This window comes from Scyliorhinus torazame, chromosome 5, assembly GCF_047496885.1.
Source record: "Scyliorhinus torazame isolate Kashiwa2021f chromosome 5, sScyTor2.1, whole genome shotgun sequence".
NCBI lineage: Eukaryota > Metazoa > Chordata > Chondrichthyes > Carcharhiniformes > Scyliorhinidae > Scyliorhinus > Scyliorhinus torazame.
In genome coordinates, this window is record NC_092711.1 from 241540059 (window position 1) to 241560978 (window position 20920).

Consider the following 20920-nt stretch of genomic DNA (forward strand, 5'->3'; position numbering starts at 1 on the left):
GGGAAAGACCCAATTAGTTGAGGCCAAGTTCAAGGCCCACCCAAAAGAGCGCGAAGCCCTTTGCAGTATTAGAGGTATCACCCAAGGGAGAATCTTCCTCCTTTGGCTTTGGCTCTCAGCGAAGAGAGAGACCAGACCAGCAGCTACAGCAGACCAAGTAAGTCCCAAGTCAACGCACGCTACGAGATAGACGCTCCTAGTTGCTACCCTGTAAACAGCTCAACCCAGCAGCCTCAGAACCGAGCAACGGCCATTGTTCTTCTGACTGAGTGGGCGCCCGAAGCTAAGTATAGGCTTTAGTAATAGTGGTAATTTAGTTTGTAGAGTTTATGCATGAGTAGATTTGACTGTGTGTAAATAAATGAGCATTGCTTTTGAACTTACTCACTGGTGTATCGAGGCATTGATCAGTATTCGGTTCTGAACCTTATGGCAGTGTCGAAAGATACCTGGCGACTCTTGAGCAAACGTGATTAAATAGAGCCAAATTAAGAACCAACCAAAAGTTAGCAACACTACCATGGGAATAGTTCTTGACGTTGACAGTCAAGGGAAAAAGAGGGAAGCCAAGGGCAGAGGAGACCCATGGTTTTCTGTGGAATTTGGAGAATTACTCCTGCTCCTCCTAGCTTTCAAGTAAATCATGAAAAAATAAATAAACTTGACTGAATCAGTTCAGCACTCGCCATCTTTGGTTCCACCTGCACAAAAAAATCAGATTGGGTCTGAATTTTGTCATTGGACCCTGATATTTAAATATTGATGAGGTCCCCACCTGTACGTGACCAGAATAAATCAGACCCGCAGTAGGGGCTGAAAGAAAAAAAAATTAAAGAACATTCTTTTGAATCTAAACAGAAATAAATGGCCCTACATTTTCACATCTATGAATCCCGTAATTGCTTTACCAAATATACATAAGCCATCTTCAAATTTACTTTCCCAGCAGGTGAGTTCATCCTGACAGCCAGATCCCTTAACCTCTCTTCAAAGCCTCGTTGCTACTAATCTTGCTTTGGCATTACTACGTGCTGTCTGGGAGCACCTTTTCTGCACAGATCCACTGGTGAGATAAAGCTGGCTGTCCTGTGACAGGTACCTCAGTATAAATTCCTAGCTCTTTGTTTTGCTTCCTTAATTAGCTTATTTTCCAGTTTATTAGCAGCTACTAAAATCTCTTGGTCATGAGAACTTCTACTTCTATTGAAATTGTGAAATTCCCGCCACGCCGTCCGGGAGCCGGACCGCCGATTCTCTGGCAACTGGAGAATCGGCGCCAATCGCGCCCACGCACTCGCCGCGCCACCAGTCAGGGGCCGCTGAAATAGGGCCCTGTGGCGATTCTCCACAGTCAACCGGCCAAAGTCCCACCGGCATAGTTTACATCTGGTACCACCCGGCGGGAGTTTGGACCCACGGCCGCGGTGGGGGTCCTGGTGGGGGGGCTGGGGAAATCTGACTCCAGGGGGAGCCTCAGCAGTGGCTAGGCCCACGATCGGGGGCCAACCATCGACAGGCCATCACGATCTGGGGGAGACCTACCTTACTCCACGTGGGCCCGCTGTGTGGCACCGCCACGCCAAGGTGGGCCGCCGCGTGCGTGCGCGGACTCACTTGCGGCCGCCGTGCACATGCGCGGCCGTGCAGTCTGGACAGCAGGGCCCCGCCAGCAGCCAGAACTGCGGGACGCACGCCGGGGCCTTGCTAGCCCCATGGAAAATGGAGAATCACCCGGGACTTTCGAGGAAAAAGTCTGGAGTGATTCTCACCCGTTTTCCGGTGGGCGTGGGGACTTATTCCCAAGAAGGGAGAATCCCGGCCATACTCTTTCTCCCATACAAACAGAACCTCGTGCGAAATTCTCCGGAATCAGCGCGATGTCCGCCGACTGGCGCCCAAAACGGCGCAAATCAGTCGGGCATCACGCCGCCCCAAAGGTGCGGAATGCTCCGTATCTTTGGGGGCCAAGTCCCAACCTTAAGGGGCTAGGCCGGCGCCGGACGAATTTCCGCCCCGCCAGTTGGCGGAAAAGGCCTTTGGTGCCCCGCCAGCTGGCGCGGAAATGACATCTCCGGGCGGCGCATGCGCGGAGCGTCAGCGGCCGCTGATGGCATTCCCGCGCATGCACAGTGGAGAGAGTCTCTTCCGCCTCTGCCATGGTGGAGACCGTGGCAAAGGCGGAAGGGAAAGAGTGCCCCCACGGCACAGGCCCGCTCGTGGATCGGTGGGCCCCGATCGCGGGCCAGGCCACCGTGGGTGCACCCCCCGGGGCCAGATCGCCCCGCGCCCCGCCCCAGGACCTCGGAGCCCGCCCGCGCCGCCTAGTCCCGCCGGTAAGGTAGATGGTTTAATCTACGCCGGCGGGACAGGCATTTTAGCGGCGGGACTTCGGCCCATCCGGGCCGGAGAATCGCGGGGGGTGGCCCGCCAAATGGCGCGCCGCGATTCCCGCCCCCGCCGAATATCCGGTGGTGGACAATTCGGCAACCGGCGGGGGCGGGTTTCACGCCAGCCCCCGGCGATTCTCCGACCCGGCGGGTGGTCGGAGACTCTCGCCCCAGGTCTGCAAGTTTGCAATATTTTTCGGGGTTCATGCATACTTTCTGGTCCATTGTCAGAACTGATACTCCACTTTTTGCTTTCCACATTTTTACATAACTTTTCCAACCCACAGATTTTGCCTTTGTCTGACCTCCTGCACATTTAACCATATTTGTATTTTCCAGAGGTTTTCCCTGCTGTCCCTGTTATAGTAGCCTCCCTCCACACTCTGGTCCCTTCTGGCATGTATGTTACCTTTGTGCCCACTTTAGGTAGTTGCCCTTTTGAACAAATAGCATCATCCTGCACCTCACAATACTCTGTTCATAGCCTGTCAACCTTGTGTCTCCTGTCATCTGCCCCTCATGACTACCCAGTGCATGGACCTGTGAATGTATAGTCAGTACAAATCAACTGCAAAGAATGTACCCGAACAATTTGATTTCCGTGTTGTACCACTTACTACTTTCTATTACTCTCTATTACCTTGCAAGGTCCTTTCCACTCTTTTTGGCCTTTCATTTATAATCCCCTTGCTGAAATTGTATCCCTGATGGCCTTATGTGGTGCTGTAGTGCTCACAGAATTCTCTCTGAAACCTCGGCTTTAATGAATACTTTTCTCCCTGCATGCAAGGCATTTAGACGAGCAGAAAAAGTAGAACTAATGCTAGTCCCTTCTAAAGTAGGGGAAGCATCTGATAGCATGGAAGACAACTTTGGACTTCTTGCGTATACCAACTGGTATGGACTGTATCCCACAACCATTTGCAATCTGGTCCATCAACCAATATTTTATGTAATATGTTGTCCATTGCCACATGGCTTCTTTCACAAAGACCATTACTAAATGGGCTCTCAGCTGTCATGTGCATAATTACAAAGTTTAGGTTTTCGTACATAGCTTAAAATTCCTCATTGGAAAATTCTCCTCCATGATCTGTCAGGAATTCCGTTGGTGTTCCCAATGCTGTTCCCGCCCATTTTTCCATTACCTTATCAATGGTCTGTTTGTCTTTACCATGTATCACAGTAGATAGATAGGCTAAATCTGGTATCCATATCTATGAAGTGTAGTATATAAATTGCCCTATCCTTGTCCTAAACTTTCAAGTCCATTGCCACTGCATTGGTAAGCTCCCTGGCTAATGGCAGGTTCACAACAGGACGCAGTGGTGTTGTGCAGTATTAAATGCAGATTTCGCATTGAACAGCGATATGTTCAATAAGGTCATCTTACCCTTTATCAAGTACTACTGAATTTCGAAATAGAGTCTGCAGTTTATGTGGCTTTGGATGAGCAAACTGTTTTTGTAATTTCCAGATTATCCTTTTGTCTCCCAAATTCTTCTTCTCAGTGGTTAACAAAACTTCACGAATCTTTTGATGAGAAATCTCTGGCTTCCTCAGTGATAAGCTGTAATGGCCTGATCGAGTAAAATGCAGATCCACATGTCTTCCAAACACTATAGCTCAATCATTCTTCATATCTTATGCCATCTGAGCCTTTTTCATCGCAGATCGAATTAACAACAGCGGAATCTTGTGAGAAACCACATCAGTACGGATAAACAAATTGATCCCTGTATTCTTAGAAGGGAGGATGTTAATGTATTGTCATCTCCGAACCTGAAGCAGGTGGTGCTTTCATACTCCCTGACCATCCGCTGGTCTGCCTCCTCAACAAACTCCATATAGCAGTTGTGCCAATCCACACCACACACTAGATGGGCAACCACTGTCCAAAACTGCACACTTGAAGGAATCGACCATCAATATGTTCATTACTGGATTCAAAATCTCAGTGACCAATACAATGCCATCATGACAGTAACCATCATCATTTTCTCAGATAAATCCATCTCACGGGTTATTTCAAAAACATGGTTCCTTTGCTGTAGGTAGTTCATCAGATAATGGGACTGGGAATCACACAGAAACACCAATTAACCTCTGATCTTCAGGTAAGCGTTCTCCATGGCGGCCTTCAGGACGTGCAACAACGCAGAATCGCCGAGCAAAAACTTATAGCCAAGTTCCGCACACATGAGTACAGCCTCAACCAGGACCTTGGATTCATGTCACATTACATTCACCCCCACCATCTGGCCTGGGCTTGTGCAATCCTACCAACTGTCCTGGCTTGAGACAATTCACACCTCTTTAACCAGTGATTATCCCTCTGTCCAGTTGCTCCGTCTGGACCTGTAAAGACTTAATGACCTGCAAAGACTCGCATTCAAAGTATCATCTTGCATCATTGAATTTGTCTATATATATGTTTCTGGAACCCACCTCTTCATTCACCTGAGGAAGGAGCTGAACTCCGAAAGCTAGTGATTCGAAACAAACCTGTTGGACTTTAACCTGGTGTTGTAAGACTTCTTACGAAGCTTCCTTGGGTTCAAGAAAGAATGAGTTTTTTAGTTACAAAAACACGACAAGAAAATAATAAAATCGCAACACACATGCACACAAATTAGAAATGAGAAGTGAGTCCAAAAATAAATGTTAAAAATATATACAACTCAGTCTTTGACTTTGTGTGAGCAGCAATTGGTGAAATACAGCAACCATTAAGTTGGGTGATTCCGGTAGTGCTGACTTTGGCAGTTGGCTTGGAGATTCTTGGTCCTGCAGGTTAGGTGAAAGTAGTTGTGCTGTTTCCTTTTCTACTGCGGCTTTGCTGACTTACGACTTGCTTCCAGCAATGTCAGAGAGAGACTTTTTGACCTGCAAGTGCAGGGATGGCTAGTGGACGCTCATCAACTGTGACCTTCACAGCACACATTAGAATTAGAGCAGCAGAGTAGCACACACAGACCAGGGTTGTAGCTCGTGTTTAACCCAATTTTTTGTCTGTTCCTTTAAAGGAAAAAAAAAACATGGGCTGGATTCTTCGTTTTCCAGACGAAGTGCTGATGCTGGCGTGAGAACAGTGGCGTTTACGCCAGACAAAAAGGCGCAACAACTGCACCGATCCTCCATCAGGTGGGGGGGGCTAGCAGCCGCGCAGCGTAAAGCCCCCGGCTTTACCTGCAGATACGGACGGGGAATTGCCGAGTCCGTGGCCACGCATGCGCATGGCGGCAACCAGCGGCGGTCGCGCCACACAACATGGCGCCGGCTGCGCACGGAACCAGCCTGCCAGATAATGACCCCCGTAACCCTCCTCGCCATCCCCGGACCACCCCCTACCAGTCGCCCCTGCCAAAGACCGCCGGCCAGCAGAACGGCTCCCTCCCCCGACTTTGGCGCCGTTGGACCCAATCAGCAGTCACCTCGCGAGGTTGACGAAACCTCAGACCACACGCGCCCCACGCCTTCGGGAAGTCGGCCCATCGGGGGCGGAGCATCGGGGGATCGTCTTCAGGTTACGTCCTGAGGCCGCCCCAACGGCGTGCGCGTGCTCACCAATGACGCCACTTTGGAGGGGGCAGAGCGTCCTAAAAATGGTGCCGCCCCCGATTTTGGGATCAAAACAGATTCTCCGGCCAATCGACGAATGCGATTTTGGCGTTGGAATCGGAGAATCCAGCCCTAAGTTCTCCCGCTGGAGTCGAATCACTCCTGATCTGTGCTGGCGTTCGGAGCAGTGCCTGTTTGGATTCGCTGTATCAGGCCGCTATTTTGAGCAGGCAGCCCAATGCCGTGGTCCAGCGGCTGCCACCCCCGCCCCACAATGCAAGGGCATCACTATGATGGACTTACCTCCTTGACTCTCAACGGGGTCACTGCAGCAGGACCATGCTTGAACCAAATCACGCCAACATGAATCCCGGCCGAGTGGGCCGGGACATCACAGGGGGATGGTGAAGAATCAGACTACTACCCTGTTAATACGATGAAATGAACCATTTGCATCCTTCCGCCAGCACGGGGCGTGTAGCTTGCTGCCGCCGCCTGTGGGGGACCAGAGCATCAGAACAGGATAAGTGCTGACCCTCCGTTATCCGGCGGATCAGGAACCCTACTACTAGCAGCAGAGAATCCACCTCATGGATTCCGGATCTCGGGTCTTTGAACAGACCAAGGGCCAATTCCAGTCCTACCAGATGGACACAGCAGAGGGCACCGTCAGACAGTCTTCATAGATTGGCCACTCCCATTGCACAGTGGGTAACTATTAAGGAAGGTCCTGAATGCCAGTCTACCCTCAAAGCAAGAACCAGAACTAAAAGAGCCTACCATTTGTCTGACAGAACAGCGAACAAAATATGAAAGTGTTGTAAAGCCTCCAGACTGCCAGAAGCTGTAAATTGAAGTATTTGAAGGGGGGAGTTGGGTAGTGAGTAAATTGTAGTAGTGACAATGCAGTATTGCGGTAAACCACTGTGTTCCTATATTAAGGGTTGTACGGTAGAACCTGCACTACAGGATCACCTGGGCCCCTGCATGCTAGCTCCGCCCAGGAACCGGGTTATAAATATGCGTGGCCATTTTGTCAGCTGCTGTAGGAGGCCACACTTCAGAGACTAAGAAAGCCTCAGTTTGAATTCAACTTCGTCTCCAGCCAAATTGATCATGCCTCAAGTATTAAAGAACCAATGCAAATGCTTGACATTGGTTACAATGTAAGACATGAAGTAAACTGGTGTCATATAAATTGGATAAAGGCTCAGGGTGAGGTGTAGTATAAGGGTCAGGCACATACAGCGTTTATGTGGGACTGAATACAGTACGGCCCAAACAATGATGCAAGGCGCCACAGGACCAGGCTGGTGTGGTGTTGACCAGAGGTGTGTAAAGAGCTTGACATGGACATGGACATGGCGATGCTGAGGACGTCGTGGATAGCACGTTTAGCGAGTTGGTCACACCGCAGGTGAAAGGTACTGAGGGAGATAGAAAATGGGTGACCAAAAGACAGAGCAAGAGTAGGAAGGAAGTGCAGGTGTCCTCTGCGGTCATCTCCCTGCAAAACAGATATACCGCTTTGGATACTGTTGAGGGAGATGGCTCACCAGGGGAAGGCAGCAGCAGCCAGGTTCATGGCACCGAAAGGGACCCTAAGGAAGCGGTAGAGGCGACCGTCCACCTCGAAGGCAGTGTATGGCCGGTCCGACTTCCGGATGGGGAGCTGGTGGTAGGCGGATTTCAGGTCAATTGTTGAGAAGACCAGGTACTGCGCAATCTGATTGACCATATCAGATATGCATGAGAGGGGGTACGTGTCGAGCTGCGTGTACCGATTGATGGTCTGGCTGTAGTCCACGACCATCCTGTGTTTCTCGCCACTACCACTTGGGCTCTCCATGGGCTGTTGCTGGCCCTGATAATACCCTCCTTAAGCAGTCACTGGACTTCGGACCTGATGAAGGTCTTGTCCTGGGTGCTGTACCGTCAGCTCCTAGTGGCAACGGCTTGCAATCCGCAGTTAGATTCGCAAAAAGGAAGGAGGGATCGACCTTGAGGGTCGCGAGGCCACAAATGGTAAGAAGGGCCCGCTGAATTTGAGGGGGAGGCTCTGGAGGTTGCACTGCAAGTCCAGGCCCAACAGGAGTGCTGCGCAGAGATTAGGAAGGACATAGAGGCGGAGGTTACTAAATTCTACGCCCTGGACCGTGAGGATGACTGTACAAAAGCCTCGGATCAGGACGGAGTGGGATCCGGATGCTAGGGAGATGCTTTGATTGGCAGGGTGGACCGCGAGGGAGCAGCGCCTTACCGTGTCTGGGTGAACAAAGCTTTCGATGATCCCGGAGTCCAGCAGGCACGAGGTCGCATGGCCGTTGATTTTAACCGTCGTCGACGCGGTGGCCAGGTTGTGCGGGCGAGATTAGTCCAGCGTCATCGAAGCGAGCTGCAGGTAGCCATCGGATGCTTCGGGTGGCGAGCGTGAGCGGTTCCGATGTCGGGATGTCCGGAGACCCTGTGGGGGACAAGATGGCGGCGCCCACGGCGCGCACATTGTGGGGTCGGGACAAGATGGCGACGCCCATGGTGCGCACATTGTGGTTTGGGACAAGATGGCGGCGTCCATGGGGCGCACATGGCCGAAGGGGGACAAGATGGTGGCGCCCATTGGTCGCACATGGACCCGGGAGGAGAAGATGGCAGCTCCCATTGTGCGCCTGGCGTGGGGGAGGGGGCGATAGCGGGTGCGATTGCAGCGACTGCGCGGGCCTGGCCCACAGCCGCGAAGTGGCCCTTTTTACTGCAGGCTTTACAAACTGTGTTGGCGGGGGTGCTTCTGCTGACCGCAGAAGTAGCAGCGGGGATGCCGAGGTGCGCGGATCGGCGTGCGGCACAGGCATATTGGGGAGGCAGGGCCCCGGCTGAGGAGGTCGTGGGCGGGTCCAGGAGGGGTAGCAAGGAGTAGAAGGATGGGCAGTGTGGCGGGAGTGGTACAATTGTACGTTACGGGATGCGACCGTCATGGAGAGCGCCAAGGTTTTCGTCTCCGCCAGTTCGAGCGTGGCCCCTTCCAGTAATCGTTCTCGGATGCGGTCCAACGCAATCCCCGTCACGAAGGCATCGAGCATAAGGAGATTTGCGAGTTCGGCCGCCGTAACGGCCTGACTGTCACAGTCCCGGACGAGTAGAATTAGGGCCCGCCAGAAGTCTTCGATGGACTCACCAGGTAGTTGCGAGCGGGTGGCGAGTACATGCCTGGTGAAGAGCGTGTTCACCTTTTGCGCGTAGTGTTCCTTAAGGAGTTCCATTGCTTTTGTGTAATTCGTGGCGTCTTGGATCAACGGGAACACGCTGGAGCTCAGTCTGGAGTACAGGACGTTTATCTTCTGAGCCTCCGTTGGCTCGGGGTCCGCAGCCTTGATATAGGCCTCAAAACATGCTAGCCAGTGAGTAAAGTCTTTTCTGGCGTCGGGCGAGTGCAGATCCAGCTGCAGGCGATCAGGCCTAATTCTGATATCCATTCTGTGGAAAATCTGACTGTAATAAATTGATGCACGATCAATTGCACAAAGACTAAAGTTGGGTACAACTGCGGCTTTATTACTGTCAGATGCGTGGCCTCCTGCTGCAGCTGGTGAAATGGCAGGGCACTGGAGGTCATGCATATTTATACAGTTCTTCATGGGCGGAGCTAGCCGGCAGGAGCTACCGGCGAACCTGTAGTGCAGGTCCTACATTACATCTCCTATTACAGTGGTTCACCACAGGTAATGAGATACAACTGGAAGGAATTCAGGGCCATTCTTTTGAAGATAGAGTTAAATCTCCTTGTTGATGTGGGGTGAAATGGTTTTACCCAGCATCTGACTCATTTTAGGCCTGCAAAAACATCCCACAGGCACCGCCGAATACTACTGAAAATAGATAAATACCAATCATTATTTAGCCAGAGAACATATAGGGGGTGATTCTCCGATATGGCGGCCAAGTGTTCGCGCCGTCGTGAACGCCGTCGCGTTTCACGATGTCACGAATAGGGCCCGGGCACGTGGGGGCCAGCACGGCGCTGGAGCGGTTCACGGCACTCCAGCGTCCTTACGCCAACCCGCGCATGCGCAGTCGGGGCAGCCCAATCCTGTGCATGCGCAGTTGAGCCGCGCCATCCTGCGCATGCGCGAGGAACATCTTACGCATGCCGGCCTCTCACCAACATGGCGACGGTGTCCTGGGGCCACGCGCGGAAGGAGGTAGGCCCGGGGGGGTGAGGCTGGCCCGCCGATCGGTGGGCCCCGATTACGGGCCAGACCCCTTCGGAGGCCACCCCGGTGAAGGAGCCCCCCTCCCTCCCCCACAGGCCGCCCCCCAGCGTTCCCGCAGAGTTCTCGCCAGCAGCGACTGGTGTGGACGGCGCCGTCAGGAGCCTGTCGTGTCGTAGCGGACGCTCGGCCCATTCGGGCTGGAGAATCGCTGCTCGCCGGTTCTCCGAGCGGCCCGGTGTGAATCGCGCGCCGCTGGTTTCCAGGGGGTGGGAAAATCGCGTGCGGGAGTCGCGGCGGCATGCCGTGATTTGCACGGCGCCCGGCGATTCTCCCACCCGTCGTGGGGGGGAGAATAGCGGCCATAATATTCCAAGTTCAGTGCAAGGGTTGAATGCCTCTTTCTGGATTTCTAATAGTTTTTTAAAATAAATTTAGAATACCCAATTCATTTTTTCCAATTAAGGGGTAATTTAGCGTGGCCAATCTACCTACCCTGCACATCTTTGGGTTGTGGGGGCGAAACCCACGCAAACACGGGGAGAATGTGCAAACTCCACACGGACAGTGACCCAGAGCCGGGATTGAACCTGGGACCTCAGCGCCGTGAGGCTGCAGTGCTAACCTACTGCGCCACCGTGCTGCCCTGGGTTTCTAATAGTTAACCAGAAATTGTTATTGTTTTGGTTGTACATAGAGCAGCCATTTGCCTTCTCACTTGCTCCATTGAAGTAGTAGCAGTGGTTTGATTTGTATAATTGTAAGCCAAATTCACAGCAGAAGGTGTGCACAACTGATCATTATATTTAAAGTCACAAATCAAATATTATCTGAACTGTTACCAGTTCCATAACAGAATAACAGAATTGTTACAGCACAGAATTAGGCCTTATGACCCATCATGTCGATACCGACTCTCCAAATGAGCAACTCGCTTGGTACCTGTCCCCCACCTTCTTCCCGTAACCCTGCACATTCTTAACTTTGCCTTAAGCATAGGCAAATCTGATTCTAGGTTCAATTTAGCTCTGTTGCCCAGTTCCCAATCTGATTTGTTATGGTATGTGTTACTGCAGATTGTTTGCCACAAAATCAGATAGTGTCTTTGTGTCAATTGCAAAGTCTGATTGAAGGAACAGCAGATGTACAATTTTATTACCAGGCATAATCTTGGAAACCTGATAAAGAAAGATAGATTTTTTTTGCCAGTTATGAATGACAGGAGGTTATCCATCACAAACTAAAGTCTGTTTGCACACCGAAAAATACATAGGAGAGTGGTCACTCCGAGCTTTAAGGCAATAATGGAACTCAGAAGAGTACCCACAAGTACAATGATACCAATATGTGTGGTTTGCGAGGAGAGAGCAAGAACGGTCTCTTAGTAAAAATTGATTCTTTCATTTGTAATAATTCAATTGTGATTCTTTCAGGGCTTAGTTTTTCAGTACAGTTTAAGAATTAATTACTAAATTTGAGGGGCGTCATTCTCCGACCCCCCCGCCGGGTTGGAGAATCGCCGGGGCCTGCCGTGAGTCCCGCCCCCGCCGGTTGCCGAAGTCTCCGGCACCGGATATTCGGCGGGGGCGGGAATCAGGCCGCGCCGGTTGACGGGCCCCCCGCTCGATTCTCCGGCCCAGGTGGGCCGAAGTCCCGCCGATAAATTGCCTGTCCTGCCGGCGTGGATTAAACCACCTTTTGAACGGCGGGACAAGGCGGCGTGGGCGGGCTCCGGGGTCCTGGGGGGGGGCGCGGGGCAATCAGGCCACGGGGGGGTGCCCCCACGGTGGCCTGGCCCGCGATCGGGGCCCACCGATCCGCGGGCGGGCCTGTGCCGTGGGGGCACTCTTTGCCTTCCGCCTCCGCCACGGTCTCCACCATGGCGGAGGCGGAAGAGACTCCCTCCACTGCGCACGCGTGGGAAACTGTCAGCGGCCGCTGATGCTCCCGCGCATGCGCGCCCGGGGATGTCATTTCCGCGCCAGTTGGCGGGGCAACAAAGGCCGTTTCCGCCAGCTGGCGGGGCGGAAATCCCTCCGGCGTCGGCCTAGCCCCTCAATGTTGGGGCTCGGCCCCCAAAGATGCGGAGCATTCCGCATCTTTGGGGCGGCGCGATGCCCGTCTGATTGGCGCCGTTTTGGGTGCCAGTCGGCGGACATCGCGCCGTTTCGGGAGAATTTCGCCCGAGATTCTGGACAAGTTAGAGATTATAGAGCAGTCAAATATTCTCTCTGATTACAGAGGAGGAAATGATGCACCAAACATGCAGCAGTTGTCCTGACACATCTGCTTTGTCAGCCTTACATGTCCCCTCACCTTTTATTCATGTAAGTACCACCGAGAACAGGAAAAGCCGCAGCAAAGTCTGATGAACATAAACGGACATTATTAATCAGCTAAGAGGCCAGAGTTGTGATATATATGACCTTAAACATATCAGGATCTTAATTTTGACTGGACTCCAGAATTGTAGAGAAGCTTTCACTTTCTTTTATTACGTATCTGCCTTCAACATTTTTCCATTCCCATGATTCAAGAAATTATGTTCCATGGAGAAAATAACTGAGAAGAACCAAGGCCCATAATGCAGTGCACTATCAATGCTGTAAAGAAATTAAGTCAATCAAGAAGTAGTGATTTAGTGGCCATTAGCTTGGTTTTAAAAGCATGGGGAGTACAGGAAGTAAGGAAGATTTACTGAGATAAAGAGCTCCACACATTTAATATCCTTGGAAAGGATTACGTAGGATTAGGAGACTGTCCGATGTGTTTGGTTTTCAGCATAGTGAGCATGCAAAGACAGGAAAGGCATTGTAGGATGGTGTATTTTGAGTTTAGATGGATCAAAAGTGGGAATAAAAACAGAAAATGCTGGAAATACTCAGCAGGTTGGGCAAGATCTGCAAAGGCAGAAACAGAGTTAACGGCTGGAATTCTACACCCCAGAGAGCCAGCTGGTGGGTGCAGGAGAGGTGCAGGTAGCAGCAAAGCAGGGATGGCGTGTACATTGCCCACCATCTCTGCTGGAATTGTACCAGTGGCAAGCTAGGTGTTGGACAACCTGTCACCCTAGGACACCTGAGGCCCTAAAGTGACCAATTAATGCATGCTCAAGGGCCTCCTCTTGCCACCACTGGTATTTTACTAGTGATGCTGGATGCCTACACCACATTGTAACGGTGGCCTGGCTGCAGACTTGAGGTAATATTCTTTTTTTTTCATTAAATTTTATTGAGGTTTTCACAAAATATCAACAACAGAATGAAAAAGGAACCCAACAGAATTAAATACAGAACAAAGTAAAACAACCCCCGTGCCCCCCTCCCCCTATACATAAATAATAAATTAACACCCCGAATTAACACAAAGCAAACATAGCAAATATATACACCCCCTCAGATCCCCCAAGGTAAATAAACAAAAATAAAATAGAACCCCCCCCTCCCTCCCCCGGGTTGCTGCTGCCACTGACCAATCTCCAATTCACCCTCTCCAATTTGATAAACCCCGCCATATCGTTGATCCAGGATTCCAAGCTTGGGGGCCTCGCATCCCTCCACTGAAGAAGAATCCTTCGCCGGGCTACCAGGGACGCAAAGGCCAGAATACCGGTCTTTTTCGCCTCCTGCACTCCTGGCTCCCCTGCAACCCCAAATATTGCGAGGCCCCAGCCCGGCTTGACCCTGGATCCTACCACCCCCGACACCGTCCTCGCTACGCCCTTCCAAAATTCTTCCAGCGCTGGGCATGCCCAGAACATATGGGTGTGATTTGCTGGGCTCCCTGAGCACCAAACACACTTGTCCTCACCCCCAAAGAACCGGCTCATCCTTGTCCCGGTCATGTGTGCCCTGTGCAGCACCTTAAACTGTATGAGGCTGAGCCTCGCGCACGAAAACGAAGAGATCACCCTCCCTAGGGCATCTGCCCACGTCCCCTCTTCGATCTCCTCTCCCAACTCCTCCTCCCACTTACCTTTGAGCTCCACCACCAAGGCCTCCTCCTCCTCCTGCATCACCTGGTAAGTTTCCGAGATCTTCCCCACTCCAACCCACCCCCCCAAAAGCACCCTGTCCTGTACTGTGCCTGGCAGCAGCCGTGGGAATTCCACCACTTGCCGCCTGGCAAACGCCCTTACCTGTAAATATCTAAAGGTGTTCCCCGGGAGAGCCCATATTTCTCCTCCAGCTCAGCCAGGCTCACGAACTTCCCGTCCACAAACAGGTCCCCCAACCTTCATATCCCTGCCCTGTGTCACCCTGAAAACCCTCCATCTATTCTCCCTGGGACAAACCAGTGGTTACCCCGTATTGGGGTCCACACCGAGGCCCCAACTTCCCCCCTGTGCCGCCTCCACTGCCCCCAGATTTTGAGGGTAGCCGCCACTACCGGGCTCGTGGTATACCTCATTGGAGGGAGCGGCAGCTGCGCCGTTGCCAGCGCCTCCAGACTCGTACCCTCACAAGACGCCGTCTCCAGCCTCCTCCCCCTCCATCACCCACTTGCGCACCATCGTCGCATTGGCGGCCCAGTAGAACCCACAGAGGTTGGGCAGTGCCAGCCCCCCCCATCCCTACTCCGCTCCAGGAACACCCTTCTCACCCACAGAGTCCCTCGTGCCCACACAAACCCCGTTATGCTCCTGTTGACCCGCCTAAAGAAGGCCTTTGGGATAAACATGGGGAGGCACTGGAACAGGAACAGAAACCTTGGGAGCACCGTCATGTTAACTGACTGCACCCTACCCGCCAGGGATAGCGGCAATGTGTCCCACCTCTTGAACTCTTCCTCCATTTGCTCCACCAGCCTCGTGTAATTAAGTCTATGCAGGGCCCCCAGCTCCTGGCCACCTGCACCCAATTACCTGAAGCTCCTCTCTGCCCTTTTTAGTGGGAGCTCGCCAATCCCCCTCTCCTGGTCCCCTGGGTGAACCACGAACAACTCGCTCTTCGTCATGTTGAGCTTGTACCCTGATAAGTCCCCGAACTCGCTGAGGATCCTCATTACCTCCGGCATTCCCCCCACCGGGTCCGCCACATATAGCAGCAAGTCGTCCGCATAGAGCGACACCCTATGCTCCTCCCCACCCCGCACCAACCCCCTCCAGTTCCTCGACTCCCTCAGTGCCATAGCCAGGGGTTCAATCGCCAGTGCGAAGAGCAGGGGGGACAGGGGACACCCCTGCCTCGTCCCTCGATGCAACCGAAAGTACTCAGAACTCCTCTTGTTCGTGGCCACACTCGCCATCGGGACCTCGTACAACAGCCTAACCCACCTGACAAACCCCTCCCCAAACCCGAACCTCTTCAGCACCTCCCACAAGTACCCCCACTCTACCCTATCGAAGGCCTTCTCAGCGTCCATCGCCACCACTATCTCCGCCTCCCCCTCCCTCGCCGGCATCATAATAACGTTCAGGAGCCTCCGCACATTCGTGTTCAACTGCCTCCCCCTCACGAACCCCGTCTGGTCTTCGTGGATCACCTGCGGCACACAATCCTCAATTCTCGTGGCTAAGACCTTCGCCAGCACCTTGGCATCTGCATTTAACAACGAAATCGGCCTGTAAGACCCACACTGCAGGGAATCCTTGTCCCGCTTCAGGATCAAGGAGATCAGTGCCCGGGACATCGTCGGGGGCAAGGCCCGCCCCCCCCCCCCCCCCCCCCCTCCCTTGCCTCATTGAAGGTCCAAACTAGCAAAGGGGCCCAACAGGTCCACATATTTCTTGTAGAATTCTACCGGGAAACCGTCCGGCCTCCGCCTTCCTGGTGGTCAACAGGTCGAATTCGGCCTGGAGGCTAGGCCTCTCCCTCAACAGTCCCTCCTCAGGCACCTCCTCATACCTCCTGTCTACCCTCACCATCTCCCCCACCAGCCTCTCCCTCTCCCTCTGCTCTCTCCTCTCCTTGTGGGCCCTAATGAGATCAGCTCTCCCCTAACCACCGCCTTCAGCGCCTCCCATACCATCCCCACTCGGACCTCCCCGTTATCATTGGCCTCCAGGTATCTCTCTATGCTTCCTCGGACCTGCTCACTCACCTCCTCGTCCGCCAGCAGCCCCACCTCAAAGTGCCACAACGGGCGCTGGTCCCTCTCCTCCCCCAGCTCTAGGTCTACCCAATGCGGGGCATGATCCAAAATGGCTATCGCAGAGTACTCGAGGTCTTCTACTTTCGCAATCAGCGCCCTCCTCATAATAAAAAAGTCGATTCGGGAATAAGCCTTATGAACATGCGAGAAGAATGAAAATTCCCTAGCCCCCGGCCTTGCAAAACTCCAAGGGTCCACCCCTCCCATCTGGTCCATAAACCCCCTCAGCACCTTAGCCGCCGCCAGCTTCCTACCCGTCCTAGACCTGGAGCGATCCAGTGCCGGATCCAACACCGTGTTAAAGTCCCCCCCATTATCAGGCCCCCCCACTTCCAAGTCCGGGATCCGGCCCAACATGCGCCGCATAAAACCCGCATCGTCCCAATTCGGGGCATACACATTGACCAGCACCACCCTCTCCCCTTGCAGCTTACCACTTACCATTACGTACCTCCCGCCATTTTCATAGAATTTACAGTGCAGAAGGAGGCCATTCGGCCCATCGAGTCTGCACTGGCTCTTGGAAAGAGCACCCTACCCAAGGTCAACACCTCCACCCTATCCCCATAACCCAGTAACCCCACCCAACACTCAGGGCAATTTAGCATGGCCAATCCACCTAACCTGCACATCTTTGGACTGTGGGAGGAAACCGGAGCACCCGGAGGAAACCCACGCACACACGGGGAGGATGTGCAGACTCCGCACAGACAGTGACCCAAGCCGGAATTGAACCTGGCACCCTGGAGCTGTGAAGCAATTGTGCTATCCACAATGCTACCGTGCTGCCCCAATTTTCTGTCACAATGCTCGACGCCTCGAACGACACCCTCTTTCCCACCAAGATCGCCACCCCACGATTTTTGGCATCCAGCCCCGAATGAAACACCTGACCTACCCACCCTTTCCTCTATCTTACTTGGTCTACCACCTTCAGGTGTGTCTCCTGGAGCATGACCACATCCGCCTTCAGCCCCTTCAGGTGCGCGAACACCCAGGCCCGCTTGACCGGCCTGTTCAGCCCCCTTACATTCCAGGTTATCAGCCGGGTCAGGGGGCTACCAACCCCCTCCCCCGCCGACTAGCCATACCCCCTCCTTGGCCAACCACGCGCCCGCACTCCACTCCCGGCCCGTTCCCCATGGCGGCAGACCCCCGTACCAACCCCCTCTACTCGCTCCAGCTCCCCCTTGACCATAGCAGCAGCAAACCCGGTCGTCGTCGTCCCCCCCTCCCCCCCCCCCCCCCAGCTATGACCCCTCCTAGCTGCTTTACTCCCCCCATTGCACTCTCGCAAGTCAGCTGACTCCTGCTGACCCCGGCTACTCCCGCCTCTCCTTCGACTCCTCCCATTGTGGGACATACCCTCCTCCTCCATTACCCATCCACAGGCTCTCCGCCTCCCCCTTCCATCACAAGCGCGGGAAACTTCCCTTGTTTCCCCGCCCCAGCCCCCGCTTTCCACCTGCCCAGCCCCACCACCTCTGACGCCGCTCGTTTTACAGGCCCAGTCCCCTCACCCCCGACTCGGCCCCCCCCCCTCCCCCGCGGGGCCCCATCCCCCCTACCGGCCATCCACCCCTACTCCATTTACTTACCCCCCCCCACAAGCCCACCCGACAGACCCAACCAAAACAGTGTCCAACCCACCCTAACCACCCTCACTGAACCAAAAAGAAATAAGAGCAAAGAACCCCCCCCCCCCTCAAAATGTAACACCCCAACAGCAATCCCGACCACCCATCCCGACCCTCAGTTTGTGTCTAGCTTCCCGGCCTGGACAAAGGCCCACGCCTCCTCCTGAGACTCAAAATAATGATGCCGGTCCTTGTAGGTGACCCACAGTCGCGCCGGCTGCAGCATGCCAAACTTCACCCCCTTCCTGTGCAGCACCGCCTTCGCCCGGTTGTACCTGGCCCTCTTCTTCGCCACCTCCGCACTCCAGTCCTGGTATATTCGAACCTCCGCGTTCTCCCACCTCTCTTTCTTGGCCCACCTGAGCACGCACTCCCGATCAGCGAGCTGATGAAACCGTACCAGCACAGCCCGCGGCGGCTCGTTAGCCTTGGGCCTCCTCGCCAGCATTCTATGGGCCCCTTCCAGCTCCAGGGGCCCCTGGAAGGACCCCGCTCCCATCGGCGAGTTTAACATGGTGACCACATAGGCCCCCACGCCCGACCCCTCCAGCCCCTCCGGGAGGCCCAGAATCCGCAAATACTTCCGCCTCGACCGATTCTCAATCTCCTCGAACCGTTCCTGCCATTTCTTGTGGAGCGCCTCGTGCGCCTCTACCTTTGCCGCAAGGCCTAAGACCTCGTCCTCGTTGTCAGAGATCTTTTGTCCGGACCTCGCGGATCGCCACCCCCTGGGCTGTCTGCGTCTCCAGCAGCTTGTCGATAGAAGCCTTTATCGGCTCCAGCAGGTCCGCTTTGATCTCCCTGAAACAGCGCTGGATAACCTCCTGCTGCTCCTGTGCCCACTGCATCCACGCTGCCTGGTCCCTGCCCACTGCCATTTTCCTCTTCTTCCCTCGCACCTTCTTTGGGTTCACCACCACGTTTTTCGTCGCCCCGCTCTTGGTCCAAGCCATACACTGTTGGGGAACTATTACAATCTCCTTCCTGTCATGATATTCAAACACACACATCATGATAGATAGACCAACAGACCAATTAGCACACATAACACGACAGCCAATCACAGACAAGAGCAGACACAGTATAAGACAAGAACACGACACCTGGTGGCCAGTCCATCTGGAGACAAGGACAAGGACAGGACCTGATTAACAAGGCACTCACACAGTCACCATGTGCTGAGTACCAAGACAGATCTGTAAATAACAAGTTGGAATAAAACTGCGTTGTACCAATCGCAACCGTGTTGGTTCATCTGTACCTCAGAGCACCCAACACCACATGATACCAGTGAGTGGATCGATACTTGCCGGCAAATCTGCCATCCTGAGCCATGGACACCCACAACAAGCCGCAGCCATTGCAAGTCGCTGGGAACCTGGGCACCAATTGGAAGCTCTTCAAGCAGTGATTTGAACTGTTCATGCGAGCCAACGAAAAACAGGGTGCCTCGGACGAAACAAAGATTGCCATGTTCCTCACTACCGCAGGTCAGCACGCCATCGATGTATACAACTCCTTGGTGTTCGCGGAAGACGAGAACAAATCTAAATATGACACGGTCCTCCTCAAGCTCGACCAGCACTTCAACGTTGAGGTCAATGAAAGCTTTGAGAGGTATATCTTTCAGCAACGCCTGCAAGGTAAGGATGAGCTCTTTCAACCCTTTCTGACGCACCTCCGCATACTCGCGCAGTCCTGCGGTTACGGCACCACCTCAGGGTCCATGATCCGGGACCAGATCGTTTTTGGCGTTGCCTCCAGTGGCCTATGCCAGCAGCTTCTTAAAATTAAAGGCCTGACCTTAGCATCTGCAGTGGAAGCCTGTGTCCTGCATGAAAATGCGACCAGCCGCTACGCCCAATTTCAGGCGACCGAATCGGCACGGAGGGGGTCCCAAGCGATCGAATCGGCAAGCCAGGCCGCCCACGAGGCCGAACGCGTCCAGGCAATCGAGTTTCTCCCGGCCCTCGACCCGGACGAGGGCGGCCGTTTCGCACCAACGGCAACATCGAGGGATGCACTGCGCAGGCGCCCGACGCAAGACCGAACTGCGCATGCGCAGTGGCGTAACAAACGCCATGATGTCATGATGTGCGGCAACTGTGGAGCTGCACATTTAAAAGGGCAATGTCCTGCAAAAACCCAACAATGCCTACGCTGTGGCAAGCTGGGCCACTACGCTGCCTACTGTCGAGCGGTTCAACCAATGGATCCTCCACATCTCCGACAACCTCGCAGACACGTGCGAACCATCCAGCCTCCACATCAGGACATCCAATCCAACGACACAGATGACCAAGACGCCTTCCGGGTTGCAGTCATTGATGTGAACCGGGTCAACACCATCAATCCGGGCGATGAATGGGGTGCCACCCTGACGGTCAACCGATCGCCGATCACTTTCCGCCTGGACACTGGCGCATCCGCCAACCTCATAGCATGGTCAGCATTCTATGCCATGAAGGTCAGACCACCAATCCAGCCATCCCGGTGCAAGATGGTCGACTACAACGGGAACGTTATCCCGGCCATGGGATCCTGCCAGCTCCAGGTGACACACAGAACACACACGGCCACACTCTCGTTCGAGATAGTTGGCTCATCGAAGGACTCCTTGCTGGGCGCACAGGCATGTAAGGCTCTCCACCTTGTGCAACAAATTCTGTCTCTCTCTCCAGACGACACATCTGACGTCCCGGATGCTGAGTTCAACGCACAGCTCCAATCGCTCCTCGCCCACAACCAGGAGGCATTCAAAGGCATGGGAACACTGCCATACACATACCGAATTCGCCTCAAACCGGACGCCATCCCGGTTGTTCACGCACCTCGCAGGGTTCCTGCGCCACTTAAAGAACACCTCAAGCTGCAGCTGCAGGATCTCCAGGACCAAGGGGTCCTATCCAGGGTCACGGAGCCCACGCCATGGGTCAGCTCCATGGTGTGTGTCAAGAAGCCCTCTGGCGAGCTCCGCATCTGTATAGACCCCAAAGACCTCAATAATAACATTATGCGGGAACATTATGCCATATCT

At 53.8% G+C, this 20920-nt stretch overlaps 1 pseudogene; it reads left to right on the forward strand.

Moving 5' to 3' along the window:
- The window catches only part of LOC140418111 (small glutamine-rich tetratricopeptide repeat-containing protein beta-like), a 198205-nt pseudogene that overhangs the window by 170290 nt on the left and 6995 nt on the right, over positions 1–20920 (forward strand).